The sequence below is a fragment of the Lepisosteus platostomus genome, chromosome 13, assembly GCF_059453375.1.
Source record: "Lepisosteus platostomus isolate fLepPlt1 chromosome 13, fLepPlt1.hap1, whole genome shotgun sequence".
Classification (NCBI taxonomy): domain Eukaryota; kingdom Metazoa; phylum Chordata; class Actinopteri; order Semionotiformes; family Lepisosteidae; genus Lepisosteus; species Lepisosteus platostomus.
Window position 1 is genome coordinate 41,416,097 of NC_142623.1, and position 17,443 is coordinate 41,433,539.

The 17,443-nt window shown below is 41.9% G+C and overlaps 1 long non-coding RNA gene across 1 annotated transcript; it reads left to right on the forward strand.

Annotated features, from left to right (window-relative positions):
* The first annotated feature begins 205 nt into the window (after nucleotides 1-205).
* Nucleotides 206-4,077, forward strand: LOC148650648 (uncharacterized). Its single transcript, XR_015926179.1, has 2 exons — nucleotides 206-525; nucleotides 2,519-4,077. It is a non-coding gene; the product is annotated as an uncharacterized LOC148650648 (long non-coding RNA).
* The last annotated feature ends 13,366 nt before the right edge of the window (nucleotides 4,078-17,443 follow it).

Genomic DNA, 17,443 nt, shown 5'->3' on the forward strand with positions numbered 1-17,443 from the left:
CTTCAGGGTTTTATTAATTTATAATCAAATAGCTATCTTGTGCAAGCTCTTCTGTGCTGAATCCTTTAAGACGTTATCTGTTTAAAGCAAATGAATGGAAAGTGGCGGATTAATGATTACCTATGCAAGCCATGCTTCTCCATCAGAGAAGAACATGAAAGACACTCCACATGTAAAAAAATGTTGTATTTGGGGGAAGATGAATATTTTATACTGTATTTGATAAAAATGGACATTAAAATACATATTCATTCACATTATGCTCTCCAGCTGACTGTCCCTACTAGCATATATTTCACACATCAAAAATGAGGCTGTTAATGAGCTACATGTGCTCACTCTTCCTTTCAGCACCCTCTGTGTGACAAAGCACTTGCACACACCAGAAGTAGCCTCAAAATTCAAGAGACCCGTGGAGCTAAAGGCTGAGGGTGCCAGGAGGTTTACTTTGGTTTTAGTCTATTTGGCTTGAGGAATAACAACTTGGGCCACGAGTGGGTAGTGATTCGCCCCCTCCTCGCGCAGGTGAGATCAGCCCAGGGGCTTCTACAAGGTGTCACGATTATAGTCCCCCCTCCTTAAGGGTGCTCCAGCCCTTTCACTTTAGACTTTATTATGTGCACCTGATCCCTTTTCCCAGCCCACCTTAAAAGCCAGGCGCTGACGCTCATCCGGGCTCTGCATCTGGTTTCCGTGCCGTGCGAGTCCGGGACCTGGAAGCGCCTGGTCCCGTTAAGGTTTTAATCTCTGTTCCCGCTCCTGTTCCCTGTCCGCCGGTTCCGACCCGGTTCATGGTTTTTAATTCCTTGTCTTGATGGATCTCCTGGCTTTGGACTTACTCGTGTGTTTTTGGATTCCCTCTTTGGATTACTCTTTTGGATCGTTTGCCTCGGCCACACCTCCCCCGTGCACCAGCGCACTTCGGACACGCCCCCCTGCTTTCAGCCCCGTATTCCTGCATGACGTTTTTCCCAGTGTTTCCCCACTTCTTTGGATTGTGTCGTCCGCATAGGGTCCGGAAAGAACTGTTCGTTACACAAGGGCAGCGAGGATGGGGTTGATGGACTGTTGCCAAGCCACACGTGGACTGGGAATGACGTTGCCAAGCAACACCTGGATCTGAAGGAGGGAGCAGGGAATTGGTTGTATAGGGGACCTTGTCCTCCTGCACAACCTCCATTGTAAACTCTGTAAATCCAAATTTCACCCCACAACTTCTACTTTTCTAAGCACACACACTTTAAACTGATACTGCAGTGTATCAGTTTTTAGACGGACGAACAGTTTTCGAGACGCACGAGAAGGTGGGATACATCTTTATGCAAAGGGTGGTGGGAGCATGGAGCAAGCCACCCAGCCATATTGGTAAAGCTGATAAAACTGCTGGATAAGAGCATTCCTCTCATGAGAGCATCTTAATCTCAACATAAACTATTAACTAACAAACAGGCTAGAACGGGGTCCTCCTGTCTGTACCCTTTTTTCCGTTAACATGACTGAGCCTGTGCTCTTGTAGAAGCCAAGCACATTAAGAAAGCAGTGATTAAAATGGGTAAACAGTGCTTTAGCACTGCAGCGTGCCACTGCAATGCTATTACCCTTTTTCAGTTGTCATTGTTTCCAACAAAAATCAGTTCCGCTTGCCAAAGGAAAGAGATGGCTGCTTATGCATCTGCTTTGTGAATGGAAAATCCCTTTGAGATTTTGTGGGAACACATTCCAACTGGATCTCTCTCACTGGTGGCAGGGAAAACTAAGCATCTAAAATGATGCACATGATATTACGTTAATACTTTTGGCACAGTCCAATCTTTAAGATGCCATCTTAAATCACTGTGAAATCCAAAGTAGGCACAGCTGAGCTGGTAGGGACAGATGGCTTCTGTCCCTACCCTAACAGCCTGTGCTGTTTTCTTATGATATTGAGCATCATTCAAAATGCTGGTGAGGTCCAGCGCATTCCAGCAGTCCCTCATCAGTGGAAGTTGTTATAAATGGACTGTCCTGTCTAGATTCCCCCAAGCCTTCTGGTTCTGCCATGAGTGGAACATTAATACATCCTTTTCAGAATATGACTGACAGGCTGCATCTTCATTTCCTCTGCTAAACTAATGTTTCTGCACTGTAATTGTCTTCACAGCCTGAAATGTTCAAACCTCCATGCAAATAGTGATTATAAGGCAATTTATTACAAGGTACTGGCTAAAAAGCACTGATATGTTGTTACATTAAGAAGAAAATAATTCCAGACACAATTCTGCCCATATTGATGTTCCCTGAAGAAGTACTGTAATTGTTATTCAAGCTGGCAATTTGTATTTGTGCATGAAGACACTGAATGGAAGAATACATTAAACATAATAATCTTTTTATTATTTAATAAAAATAAGTTGTTGAGCATTTTAGGTAAGAAGTACATGGGAAGCAGCTCTTTCTTTGTGATGATCCCTCTCTCTTAGTCTTACTGTCCTTGTGTCTTTTTCGTTCCTCTCGGCTAAATGTTTTCTTTTTTTCTCAGGGTCAGAATCCGAAGCTGTTGTGAAAAGGCAGTTCTGCACCAGCTGCTCTACATGTACCACTCAAACAGAGCCATCTGTTAAGGGTTCACTTGCCTGTGGGAGAGAACCGCTGCGTGGTCTGTGGTTTTTTTTTTTTGCTTGTTTTGTAGAGGTCTTGTCAGGTGGAGAGCAACAAGCCCTTTGCTCTGTGTTAGACTCAATCAGTGCTGCCTTATAGGCCAGACCTTGGCAGTCTGTGTGTGGGCAATGGAATTAACTGAGATGGTGCACAACTGCTGCGAGGAGAGCTGCCAGGACTGGTCAGGCTATCGTTAACTTCCCAAGCATCACATACTCACTAATTAGTGGTCACCTGTGAGTCTGCAGCATCACCAGAGAGGGTGACATCAGCTCTTCTTTACCGTATGGCTGTAGGCAGGCCTTGCAGTGAGGAAAATGGTGGACAACTCTGACAAGTGCATGTACTGATAGAAAGCACAAACCTGATCTGATTAAGCCAAATTGATTCACATAGTGATTCTGACTTGGAAAGCCATTAAAAGAAAGGATCGTGAGAATTCCAAATGAAAAAAAAAATGAGCACAGGACCATAACAATGGAAGAGTTTTACAAAATGCAACATTAAGTGATGACGTTTTACAAAGGAATTGAATTAAACCTACAATCTTAGGCCATGCACACGAAAAGCCATAAATCATTTAATGCTACAAATACTGTACACAAAAAAAATTGAATTTCCCAAGGAAGATAGCTGCCTTCAAACCTCCATGAATTAAATCTTTCAGATTTGAAATAAGGAGAATGACATGGAAACATATTGCATTACTTAAGAGAAAGGCAGAGAAGGCAAATGTGTCTTCAGTTCAGACTGAGGCAAGAAGAGAATAAAGGTGTTTTTAACACCGCCTGACAGAGGCCACAGGAAGAAGCTGTGATGGACGAAACAGGCTCTGGCAGGGTTTAATGGCAGCAGACACACGGTCTGTCATGGTTCCTCACATCTTCAACCAAATAAAAGGAATGTGAGCTGTCCTTGAAGCAAACAACGCTCGATTGTGGACTTCTGAATTGTCTGAAGATTTGACGGCATTCTCCTGTGGGATAAAAGAACCGTCAGACCGTCTGGACATGGAGGGACAGAGGTGTCCAGTAATTCTGTCATCCCAGGACATCCAAATCAAATCCCTCCCCATCCCTGAACAGGTCTCTCATTGTGAGAAACACAGCGTGTTAGAGCCTCTTATCATACTGCCACCAGAGGTGATCTGCAGTGGTTTCACCCAAGTAAAAGCACAGCAGACGGCATGAATCATTTTTTTCTTTTATTAGCAATTCCATGGCAACCGGTATCACATCCAACAGAAACGGTGCTTGTAGAACTGATTTACTTTCATTCCACCCCATCCCAGAAGGGATCGAACAACAGCACGCAATTCAATTTCAAAAATTATTGTTCGCATTTATTAACTGTATAGAAAGGTTAATGGATCTCAAAGCAATATTCATCACAAAGCCTCTTTTTTTATTCAATAAAAAACAAATGTCTGCCAGCTTTAAAGATGCCTAGAGTTCTGATCATTTTATTTATTATATCGCCTGTTGTAGAATATTGTTGAGCACTATTAAATGATCCTTAGCGTATAGAGATGAGCTACAATAATTAGGATGGTTAATTCCATTTTCACAATGAAGTTGTACTTATGTGTACAGCAGCAAATGACTTATAACATTTAAAAAAAGTGTTTGTAACCTGATTCCCCTTGGTAAGTGCTATTATGTAGAGTTTTTTTTCCCCTATCGGTATCTGTACTGATTTCAGCTGTGGCATGACGCGGGGGCGTGTCCGGGTTGGGGACGGAGCCCTGGCAGGAGGGCGGAGCCTCGCCTCTTGTAGTACGAAACGACGTTGTTCGCTGCCGTTGTTTTCATTCTTTTTCATTTTACTTGCGCGTTTGCGCCTAAATGTCTCGTACTCCCGCAAGATGATTATAGGACTGCCCACAGCTGGGAGGGTCCTATAAATTTATATCTAAAATTATATCTATATCTATATTTACATCTATATTTATATTCATATGTGTGATACGATTTTTCTGCGTACTGTTCTGTTCTAGTTTGTTCTTTGTGTGTCCGGACTGTGAGTAACTCTTTTAGTGCACCCCTCACTGTACTGATTGTATTGTGTGTGTTGTACTATTATTATTATTGTATCATTCGTTACACCGTGGCTGTGTTGTCTGTGTAAAGCTGCTGTTGCACTGCAATTTCCCCTCACGGGATCAATCAAGTATCTATCTATCTAAAGGCACCCTGGACACGCCCCGACGGGACGAGCAGGGCCAGCCCCGGAAGGGGGAGTTTACACCGGTTCCCCCGGAGGGGACTGCGTCGCGTAAGGCGGTCTTTTGTCTTTTTCCGTCTGTCCCACTGTGCAGTACCACCGGGGCGGGCTGTTCCCTTTCCACAAGTTCTATTCTATTTTATTTTGGGCCTTACGCGCCCTGTCCTACCAGACTGGAGCCCGCTAAATAGGTCTGGTCAGAGCTGTGCTAGCGGTTCTTCTTTTCCCGGGCTGGACCCCGATAAATAGGGTACGAGGCACAGCGGTACACTCTTTTTTGCCTTTTGCTTATTTTTTCACCTCTTTTTGTGCTGTCCGTGGTCCCTGCTGACCTCTCTCCCCTTTCCCAGGGGCGTTGACTTCTTGCCGGTGCTTGCCGCGATCTTCTTGCCGGTGCTTGCCGCGATGCCCCCCCCCCTCCGCACCGTCACACACCACATCAAGCGGCGCAGGCTGCAAACGGAAAAGTAAGGAATTATGTTTTTATTAAACCACGGAGGTAGTCATGCTCTAGCAGATCTTACATTAAACTGTGCCCAATATTTCCTGAGTGATTTTATTTTGCTGCTGTTTAAATTACAGCTGGGCAAATTCGATGGTAGTCAATTCATGTACTGTATCAAAGTGCACGGTGTGATCAAGCCCACTTGAGCAGTAGTCTGTGGAATAATGAAATAAGTCAGGATTTTTGTTGTTTACAGTCGTTGCTTACCTTTCCTAAGCTTTCTTCACTCTAAACCTCACCAAGCTCTGGGAATTTCCCGGGCATAAAGACACAAAACACAAGTAGGGAAGTATATGAAAATGCCTTTACCTTTAAGACCGAGAATAGGAGGCATTTTTACATAAAGAGTTGTGGGTACATAGAAGAAGCTACTCTGTCAGGCTGCTGAAGCCGATATCCTGGCTTGGAGAAGATCCTTGGATCAATCTGCTACTAACAACTTTCGTACGGTGTGTCCTTGGTGTAATGTGTATTGTAAATCCAGGAGCTAAAATGTGTTACGGGAACATTGTTGTAATGAATTTGCTTCAGTCTATGTGAGTGATGTGGAAAAACTTTTACCTTCTCTTGCTGAGCCAAAGCAGCAAAAAAAGAAAAGTTTTCCTTTGCCTTGCTTAATACAGGAGCAGGGCCAGGCTGTTAACTAGAACCCAGAATTAGACTGGTGCTGAAAGCCAGCACCGAAGAAATAACTAATCAGACAGACTGATTACTGTGATCCAGACAGCACCCGACAGTTATTTGGAGAATAATGGACATCATATGGGAGAAGTAGAAAAAGGAAAAATGGTTGGATTTTCAAGCCGAGTCTTACAGAAATCTCATTTTGGTGTACTTTGAGTTCCCTGTGAATCTGCTGCCTCCACGGCTCGAGAACCATTTATTGTCGAATCCACACTGGAGCTGTAAGCTTCTGTTTTCAATTTGTTTTAATATCTCTCCGTACCCCACAAAGTCCTCATTGTCGTACTCATTATACATTGGCTGTTTCCCTCGCTTCCCAAAACTCCAGTATTCACTCAATTCTTCATCTTAATTATTTCATCTTCAGATCATTATCAGCTCAGATTGCCTATTATTCTACAGGGAGCTGGTAGTGTTTCTTATTTTTTATTACATCCTTCATTAAACTCCCTGTTTGAAAGCCTGCAGGCCCCTCGTTACCGCACTCAATGACAAAAGCAGTCGCTGTCAGGATCATAACGGACTCGAGTCACAACGGTATCGTGAATTACAATACCCAAAGTGGAAAAACTCATTCTCGACACCGCACTGGCTTTCCATCCCAGAAAAAAAGGAATTGACTGTCGCGTCCACCAGCAACCATAAACGACCTTTCGCTAAACTGACCAGAGCTATGGGGAATTCCAGCAAGCGCCAGCACACTGATCAACTATCCAATCATGACACCACACTAATTACCAAACCCTCCACCTCCCGGGATATTTAAACCCTCATTTCCCTCAGGTCTGCGCTCGGTATAATCCTCTATCCCTGGAGCTCCTACCTCGGCGATGTTACAGAGACATTCTCTTTCGGATTGTTACTCAGGTCTTTAAATAATCTTCCTTCGTCCCTCGACTCCGACTACAGCCCCGCGATTTGGATATCTAGCGTTCGACCACCTCTGACGGAAACCCTGTGACACGCCCGACATCCCTCCCTAGAGGGCGCTCCACTGCTCCCATTAATGTCCGTGTGATTAAGATCTCCAGGTGTACCCTTTTAGCGTTATTACTTAAAGACCAGCTCCTCCAGTCCTCGGGGCTCATCATTAGGGTAAGATGTCGCACCAGGAAACCCTACGTCCGTCTCCTGAGGGCACAGGCCTCATCCCTGACACCTCCCGCTCCAGCATTAATTTTTCCCTACTGTTTCCTCACCATCCGGATCGTGTCGTCTGCATAGGGCCCGGAAAGAACTGTTCGTGACACCTGCGAGATGATGATGTGAAAGCTGTGCCATGGATGCGCATCAGATGCTAGCCCCAGTGATCATTCGTGGGGGTAGAGAACAGGCTTAGGCTTTTACAGGCTTTACGAGAGTAAAGGGGACAGAATCCCACAAAACAGCATCTGTAATCTGGTGCAACACATGTGTCACAGATGTCCAGCAGGTATTGCTTCCCCATGGTGGCCACAGGTCAGTACTGTGTGTGGCCTTCACAGTAAACGCCTTGTGGATCAGACCTGTTTGATAGCAAATTTTAATCCGCTTAATGAATTTACTTCCTATATGTAATGTCTGTTCAATAAAATGTCAGAGCACCTGCTCAAACCTTTTTTAGAATTTTATGCATGATAAGTTTGTGAATTTGTTGCAGTTATAAGCATTACAGTATGTTTGTTTTGATGCCCAGTCATATCAATGTTCCAATTTAAGGTTAAAACTTAGGAAAGACATTGCTGGCAAATAGCCACATTTGAGGTGCCGTCTGTGAAAGGTTATAGGAGTCTGTGGGAGTGCAATTTGAGATTCTTTGTATAATTTTGTAATGCTAGTAATGTATATTCCATGTTATGCAATTGTAACTATATGTACTGCAACAGAACGTGCCAAACGTGGGTTTCTGTACATAAGACTTCAAGATGCAGAAGATCCTAGCTTAATCATTTTGCATGTGAGTTTACATTATCCTCTAACTTTGTTGTTTTCCAACAAGGGTTGTGAAACTTCACAAATTATAGTTTTCTTTAGGGTTTCTTGGAGTTCAGTTTACTAGAATGAAAAGTATTGAAATTGCAATTTAATCAACAGCAGCATTTTGTTCAACATGTCTGAGTTGGCATGCTGAATCCAGGAGGTTAAATACATACGTAACAAGTGCGCTGTGAACTGGATCAGGCAGTGTGGCGATTGCGCTTTAGAGGTAGGAAATGTGAGAGGATTCAACCGTAACATTAAGCACTTAATCGTAAAAAATCGCTTGGGTTCTCGGACCAAATCTATTACACCCTCTATATCAGAATGCCAGCCTTTTGGCCCAGTTGGTTGTGGGGTTTGGACTGTGCAGTATGGGGTTTTTGCAGACATCTGTCTGAGTTTTCAGGTCAATCACTACCACAAGCACAGCACACATCTCTATTGCAATGGCACACACAACTTTCTCCAGCGTGCTCAACACCTGCCTTCGGCTTTTCATCACTTTTAAAATCTTACTTCCATAGGCAAGAGGTCAGATGTGTTCTGCTGAGCAACGTTGACATACAGTACATCTAAATGCTGCCATGCAATAGACTGGGATTTTAAAAGCAAAAGGTCACTGCGTTCAAAACTTCAAGCGTCAGATTAAGACATTCATTTCATCTCAAGCAGGTCCCAGACAAACAGCGATCACTCCCAAATGCAAACAATCCTTTATTGTCACCTGTAAGGTGTTTTTATGGTCTCAACAGATGAACCATTAAAACAAGAAGTCAAATCTCAGCTTAAAGAATACTATTAAAAAATCCAAAGCAAATCATATGAACCATTTGTATGCAGTCTTAGGCAATGATGCAGGGCTCCTCTTGTGTTCTTTGAGCAGAAAAAGAAAAAAAGAAAAAGAAAACATGATCATTGTGACTTTTATAGCTGTAGTACCTTCAAGCACTGACAATCGATTGCTTGTCTGTACAGCAGCTGTTAAGTAAACCCAATTCAAAGAGAAAGAATGGAGGTGGGTCACTGGGGATGTGGGAGCACATGGAGATCTGAATCTTTTTTCTTTGATCTAATCTCAATATCATGTTATCTTTATTAACAAAAAGTGGCAATTTTATTTTGCTTTTACCTCCTTCTCAGTGTACCCCTGATCTATCAAAGCCAGACTCCAGGACATTACCTCAGATTTATGTTATACATGTGTTATTGAAATCAGAACAGAATTACAAGTGTCCATGATCATCTACAATAATAGAATTGCATTGTATACAAGTGATAATCTGTGTTCAGTTCGGTATATTGTAACATATTTTATTTCTTTTATACCAAACAAATTTTCATGCAGTCAGACCTAGAGTCATGACAATTTCATTACCCCACTCCCTCCAGCTGTACAGATGAAACATTACCTGACAGAGCTGTGCAAATCCAGTTACCCTGACTCTTATAACATACTGAGCCCCTGCAAAGAGAGCCATCGTGCAAGACCAAGAACATCATAATGGGCAAGTGATAAAACATTTATTAACTCGGTCTTCTTTTCCGAGTGTGTGAAAAGTCAGCAGTCAACATTTATTTGTGGTTCAGTGCATTCTAGCTCCTTCAGATGCAGTATGTTTTACTTCACGGCTCTATAGTGGAAAATTATTTGTGTGTGTGTTAATGCAATCAGATGACATCCCGATATTCACTGCGAGAAGCGAAAGATGAATCAATGGCATACGCTAACACCGTTGTAAATTTTATGCATGCAACAGATATTAGCTTGCTATTACATCATTTCTTTTAATACTTATTGTCTCTCTCCTTAAATATTTCTATAAAAATCATTGAGCCATGCAATAATAAAAACAATAAAACCTGTGGTTCTATCAACCTGGGTTTTTTGATCCAGTCACTGGGTTTTCAAGCCCAAGGATGCTACAGTGCATAGCACAGTGGCCCAAGTAAATAAACTATAGGAGGTTAACTGGAGGTTGCCAGTTGAGCACCTCTCTCTGACCTTGGCTCTCCTTGTTTTTACAATTATTGTATAACTCCTTTGTGTTTGAGATGAAATAAAGGATGAGAAGATGAACAAGAGCATGTAAATAGTCTGTGTGCATATAATATTGTTAATTAAGCTTTAAAAATGTATGATGTAGTTGGAGAACATTAGAGCACCTAAATAATCTTAATATACATCATCAGACTGAAATTGAAAAATCTCAAATGATTTTTGTCCTTGAAGTACCAGTATGGAACTACAGTATATACTGTAATTATAGACAGTAACTGCTAGTTTGTTTTAAGGTGCATTTTACTTGTAACACGTCAAAAACAATAGATCCAGCCCCTTTAACCTGAAATGGCAAAAATATCGATGGTCATAGACAACATAACAACACCCATTTTTCCCATTTCCCCTTTTTTCTTTATATGAGCAGAACACTCAAGCAGGTCAAAGGTGAGTGAACTACAAGCTCAAGAGCACATTCTTATTCACTCATGGTCTATTTGTGATGCCGTTACAGAACGATCGGGGCCCATCCTGAGACATATGCTCACAATAGCCCAGCCAAGAACAGATGAATTATCACAGGTCAATGCGGCTGGCTATTGGCAACTGTCCCGGTGAAACATAAGAAGGCCTTGTTTCCTGCTATATCACATGGTACAAAAGGACCAGCTGTCCTCTTCAATCTCACTTCCATCAGTTGTCATTTATTTTCCGATTTGAAAGACATGAGTGATAGAGCACGACTAAGGAAGAGAAAGGAAGGAAATAGGGAAAAGATGTCATCAGGTGTTTGTCAATTAAACATTTCCACAGCATTTGGCTTGGATGTGACTTTTGTTTTTTATGAAGCTGCTCTGATGAACTTCAGTATGATTGATTGTTACCCCACAACCCCAAAGTAGAGCTGGAGACTGGCGGGTTGAGCGCTTGTAATGACACTTTCAGCTCACAGTACATTTTCCATCTTACATGAGTTTGTCCTTTAAAAAAATATACTCTGGCCCCTTTTCAGCACACAGCAATTGCTCCGTACTGTAGGTACTAGGGCCTAGGACAATGCTGTCTTTGGTGTGGTGTGCATTTGATGACTGCTAGTGGTCTATCTGCCTATTCTGTGCAATATATTGGGATTTTCTGTCTGCCATTGCAGGAGAATGCTTGTGGCAGATTGCATTTTGCAATGTGTGAGCCCATTCAATGATTGTGAACTTCTTGAGCACTACAGAGTTATCACGGACTGAACCCTGCAGAAAAGACAGCTTTCCGAGGGCTGCTGTCATGCAGAGCCTGTGGCAGGAGCAGAAATGGCAAATCCCAGAAATTCAGATTGCTGTAAAAGAGAACAGCAGCACAGCAAGTTATCAAACCCAGTTCTTTGAATGAGTCCAACATGGATACGTTTTGAGTTCTGTCTACCATGAATATACATTCTGTTTCAGAGCATAAAACAACACGAAAATGTTAGCAGAGCAAAACAATAGTTTTGAGGCGTCCCTCGTAACTTGGTAGAAGCTGACTTTGAAGAAGGTTCTGTAAGACAAGTTGCTAAGCAACAGGGTGAGGGATGAGTAATAAGTCAGATCCTGTGTGTTTTAATGCAGCTCTTCTTGTCATTATGGAGTGTGAAATATGAAGGCTTTCTTTCAAATGGAGACCCAAAATTGCCATTGACATGACAATAAGTCTGCACAAGATGTGCCAGCGAGGTTAAGTGCCCATGCCAACATGATCGACAGGTATAATTTTAAAATGCTGAGGCTTCTCCCTCTGCTGTGTAAAAGGAATGAGCCTCTCACATCTCCAATAGCAATGAAAAGTAAAGACTCCTGACATATTTAGTGAGAAACCCAGCATAAATAAATTGTTGGATTTCTCCCCTCTATCCCTTCACATCCCCGAAATCCGTCCGTCGCTCCTGAGATCTGAGCATGCTCTCTATACAGTGGACGCCACGCCAAAGAGAGGGACCAGTGATGTGCCGAGTTTTACACGGTCTGGTTTTCAGAGGGGGGGTGTAACTCGCTCAGAGCACTGAGGCCTGCTACACAGCTCAGAGAAGCATACTTGTGACATTAATCACCCTCCCCACACACGTAAAATAGCGCAAATAACCAAACCTGACCACGTAAGGTAAACATTCTTAAATCCTCATTTGTTCATGTATTTCAAATTCCCACAATACCATTTCGTTTTCCATTTTGGATGAACCGGGTTTTATTTGTTGAGTTTTTTTTTTTGTTGAGTTTTTAAAGCCACACTTGGTGAAACTGGACCTTCTCTCAGACAGAGTCTTTATGGAAAGAGTCTGTAATATTTACTGCACAAGACGTAAGCACTTGTTACAAAACGTATTTTTCTATTTACAGTATTGAAGTAATACTCAGTCCAGAGGTTTATTGTTCCATTTATTCTATCATAACAATGGTCAAGTCTGCAGCGGAGAAGATACATGATCTACAAAATAGGACAGCACACTGGAGACAACTGACAGTGTGAAAAGAGCTCTGATACAATTATATTGTCCATAATAGGCAGTAGATACGTGTGGCCTTGTCGAGTACAAATAAATTCAATAGCCAGTAGAGGCAAATAAGACCATTTCAATTTCATTAGCTCCGCAAACTTCACATCTTGTGTGCGTTTGTGCTGCCCCCTTTCATTAAGAAAATGAAGAATTAATACAAGTGGTAACAATACTGATACTTGGTATTTAATGAGGAAATTAAATTTGAACCGCATCTGAAAAGGGAATCCTATTGTGGACTGATCCAGACATCAGTTTTATTTTACTGCGGAGTAACAGCTAATTTGCTGTAATTTTCTTTGTTGTAGTGATGGACGTCGTTAGAAATCTGTGTTCAAAACAGGGTGAAAACTGCAGCCGAGTAGGACGTCTGATTGTCTGCCTGAAGAGATAAGGGGGTATAAAACATGCTCGGTGTCCGTTTCTCACAGAGCTCATTCTCCCCCATAAATAAACCCCCCTGGGTTTTATCTGGCCTGCTGCTCCCATAGCTCTCATCGGAAATCTTGATTCTTAAAACCGGCGACGAGGCAAGCTGCTCTGTAATCGCACAGCGCCAGGGGCGCGATATATAGACAATCCGAAAGTGGCTGAGTATGCGAGGCATCCGCGCCAAATGACGGAGGAATGTCCTTCCTGTCCCGATTCGATAACAGACATTAGCAGAGGATTTAAGAAAATAAATTTCACCTACTAAAGCTGAATGAGTCCCCCGCCTGGAGAAATCTTGACAGCCGAAACGTTTTTTTCTTTCTAAACTTTACTTGTCTCTATTATTTAATTATTTGATTTTAATGCTTGTTATTGCCTAATGTCGCTTCCAAAATTATGCTACAGCTCCCGGCAATACTGCAGTGTTCTCCCTGAGGCAAGTACAGTTCGCAGGCAGGAGTCGATAGACAGTTTGTTTATTACCGCCGACTTTGAACAATGCCTTTTGTTTGCATGTTTAGTTGTATGATTTTAGTAAATATTGCCCTTATGAATACAAAATAAATCTCAAAGCTAGCAGAGCAATGTGCACAGTGAGCCCTCCACACTTCCCCACCTCTGTGACCTCTTCATCAATATCTGTCAGGTCCTGCACCAGACCAAACCTTCAGATAGACACAGTTTCACTTTGTGCTCAGTGCACAGAAATACTAATTACTTCTCTCTCAGGGTCTCTTGGGAGAGAAGGATAAGGTACACATTTCACTGAATCTGTTTTTTTCTACCTTTTTTTGTTCCTATTCCCTGCTATTCCTGCTTCAAAACCTCAGATTCAAAGACTGCAGCAGCTCAAGGATGCTGCAAAATTTCTCGGGATGTAGGAGTTGCTTCATTTCGTGTGCCAAATGCCAGGACTCTATAACCCTGAAGCACAAATTCCCAAAGACTAAAGATCTAAAAGAAATTTTGACCAATTAAAGCTCATAACTGTTTCAATTAAGCAATCGTGAGTTTGGGTAGAATGAAAACATGAGTCTGTGGTTTTCGCTGTAAGTAACACTGGCTTACAATGTGAAGCGTACAGCTTTGTCTTCAGGGACAATGACCTTTGACCTCCCGCAGGGACACATTATCCTTCTGTAGTGTAGGTTCTGATCTTTTGGTCCAACGTCAGAGGTCTCCAATAGGTCCTCAAACCATGTAAAATAAGTGTGCCCCACTTTCTAATCGAAGAAACAAGAAAAGCACTAATAGGAAAAAGTGTTATTTTCAGCCCATCCGCCTCCAGACACCCTTGGTACGGTACTTCATCAATAATGCAGCCTTCAAAGCTTCAAAGCCGATGAACCACACAGACAGCTACTGTATTAACTTTCACAAGAACACACAGGCAGCTGGAAGCTTCCCCAGCGCTTGGTTTGGATTCTTGAAATCCTCAAAACTCATCCACACGTGAGCCAGCTATTACAATTGATCTGCACTCAGGTAGAAGCTCAGTCAACAGCAAAGTGTGTGTATGAGCCATTGTCCACAAAGCTCCTCAGTCGCTATGGGAACAGACAGCTAAAGATGACTCATGAGAACAAAGTCATTGCAGGAAATTAAGTATCATTTACCATAGGCTCCACAGCAGATGGGCCACCTTAAACTCCTTCAACTCCTATTGGATAGATCCCACTGATCCTACCCTCAGAGGATCCGTGTCCTTATGGTACCGGTCATAAGCATGTTCCTGCTCCAGAGAGAAGCCTCACTGTTGTCTGAAGTGACAGCAAACTGATTCAAATGAAAGCCGTGGTCAAGGACAGGCATTGAGTAGGAACAAAAGAAATCCAGTTCCAGTGACAATTAATATTGCATGACAGTTTTAATTTTTAATCAGCTGTAAATCAGGGATAATTTGCATTATTAGTTGCAGGCATCAAATGAAGGACAGAGAATGAAAATACATCAGATTGAATAAAGTGCTGGATCTAATTCTCGACCATGTTTTGAAGGTTAGCTTGATGTGCAAGGCTATTAGTATTACATTTAGACCAGGTGTGATTTATGTCTCCAGGCAGATTATGCATTGACTTTAAGGCAAATCCTTACCATTATTCAGTAATGCTTTAGGGCTGTAGTGAATTCCCCTGGCTCATCATATTATAAGGAAGATCAATGACTGTGATCAATTTTTTTTTTAGTTTTTAAAATATCAGTCATAATTTCCCACAATGCTGAAAAACAATCTTCTGGATTTGCTGTGTCCAGTTTCAAGAGAAAGTAAAGAAAAAACATAATCAAAAAGAATTCAAACATTTAAAAAATGTCAAATAAATATATATTTATAATACAATTAGTTATAACTATGTTATATGCACTATTTAAGAGTTATAACTAGTTATATGCACTATTTAAGAGCACTATTGTATTGAATGGTATAAAAATACTAGGATGCATGAATGAAATGGATACACGGCACAGTCTTGATGTATTATAAATGATCTATTAATATATTTTTCTGTGACTCATGTGAACTGTAAAATCATGTTCCTGTGTCCTGCAGCCCACTAGTTCCTTTAAGCAATTGCCACTGCTGTCCTGTCACGGACACTGCTCTTTCTCAGGCATAAAACAGCCAGAGTTGGCTGTCTGTTCATTAACAAAACATCGGACGTCTGGGCGTCTGTGAATTGCATTTTTGCCCTTTTATTATGACAAGAATACAATGTTATTTATAGTCCCTTCTATGACATGAAAAGACACGAGAGCAGGGGAGAGAGGCGATGAGGGGAAGCACAGAATGCACACCCACTTAATGGTTAAGGTGTTGCCTTGGAAACATAAACTATAGTCTCCCTTGCAAAACAGAATCAGGGTCAGGGTGGTAATATCAAAAAAATAAAGCACTACAGCTACATACTTGAGTTGAAAGGCGTAACTCACAGGATGGACTCAAAATTCATTATATTTATAATTAAAATGGAGCTCTTGACCATTCTACCTACTGTTCAATAAACGTTGTTACTTCAATGGCAGCCGATTTTGTTTCAGATCTCCTGAATCGCTGTGAGATCTTTAAGTTCTAAATGAAATGAGATCAGAACTGACGAAAACCGCCTGCTCCCCTCATCTTTTCGGCTTTCTTTTCTCAGATAGCTGAATTAAACACTGCTGGAGTTTACTGCAAATCACCCTGAACACAATGGGTAATTGAGGCATGAAGCACACCTAGTTAAAATCCCCGAATACTGCTTTTCAAAAGTCACCAGTTAAAAAAGACACATCAGGTGTATCAGGAAATTGGATCACTTAGCGGAATATAGAGCTCATTTCTTTTGTGCATTCTTTTTAATAAGTGTATTGGAGGAATAGAAAGAAAGAGACATGAATGAGATGGAAGTTTAGCTGCGGAAACTGCCAAGGCAAACTGCTGCTTATCAGTTATCCCATGTGGAAGAGTAATATGAATGAATATGTCCCGAGAGCACTTTACAGATCTATGCTCAAATGTATAAAAATGGCCCAAAACACTAAAAAAGCATTGAAAATATGTGTGTGGACAAAACTTGCTCATCTATAAGTAGGTTTTTATTTTTATAAATTTCACCGCAAAGTCACCATTGCAATCACCGCAGTCCAACCAGCACAGTAAGCCTTTTAAAGATAACACTGTTCTGGATTTGTCTGCACCAGGGAAATCATCTTATTGCACTTAAAATTGATCTCTTGACTGAACTGGGAGTACCTCGAAGAAAGGATAATGGATGCAGTCCAAGCTTATCCCAACACTTTTGTTTTCGAACTTATTTAAATTATTTCTTATTGTATACCCACACCAATGTGGAGGTTTGGCGCTGACTGGAGGAGAGATGCACCCCTCACTGACACTACTGCGATCTTGCATGCTCCCTGAGAGGACACTTCATCGATCCGGGAGCAGACGGATCCCAGTCTTGCCCCTGCCTACGCCTGGCCAATTGTGAACTGCCCCGTGGCACAATCCTGTTACAGTCAGCTAGTGGCATGACCCAGGCTGGCATTCAAGACACCTGCAGTTCATACCGTGCTCTCGTCTGTTGGTGATGGTTTGTGTTGTAACAGAAAACATAAGTTCTGGATCCCGAGGTGAAGTTAAACAGATGAGTTTCATTGCATGCAAGGAACAATAAAACCAAAGTATTGTTTAAAATTCCGGTACAAAACTTCCAGTTTATATAGCCCGTTTCTGACGCTTCTGACGTAGCTCATTACTATGGTAATGGGGGAGGTCACTGTGTTCGGACAGTGCAGACTTTGGCCAAATGGTCAGGGTTATGTTTCCGTCCCTGGGGGGTTTCCTATCTGACATCTGGAATCCTTATCAGTTATCCCCCTTTCCTGCTATAACTCGAGCCTGTTACTTAGACGTCCAGTCCTCATGCAGAAAGGAATCAGTTAACCCCTTCTTCACATCTTGTATCTTTCCTCATTTGCATAACCCAACACCATGAGAAAA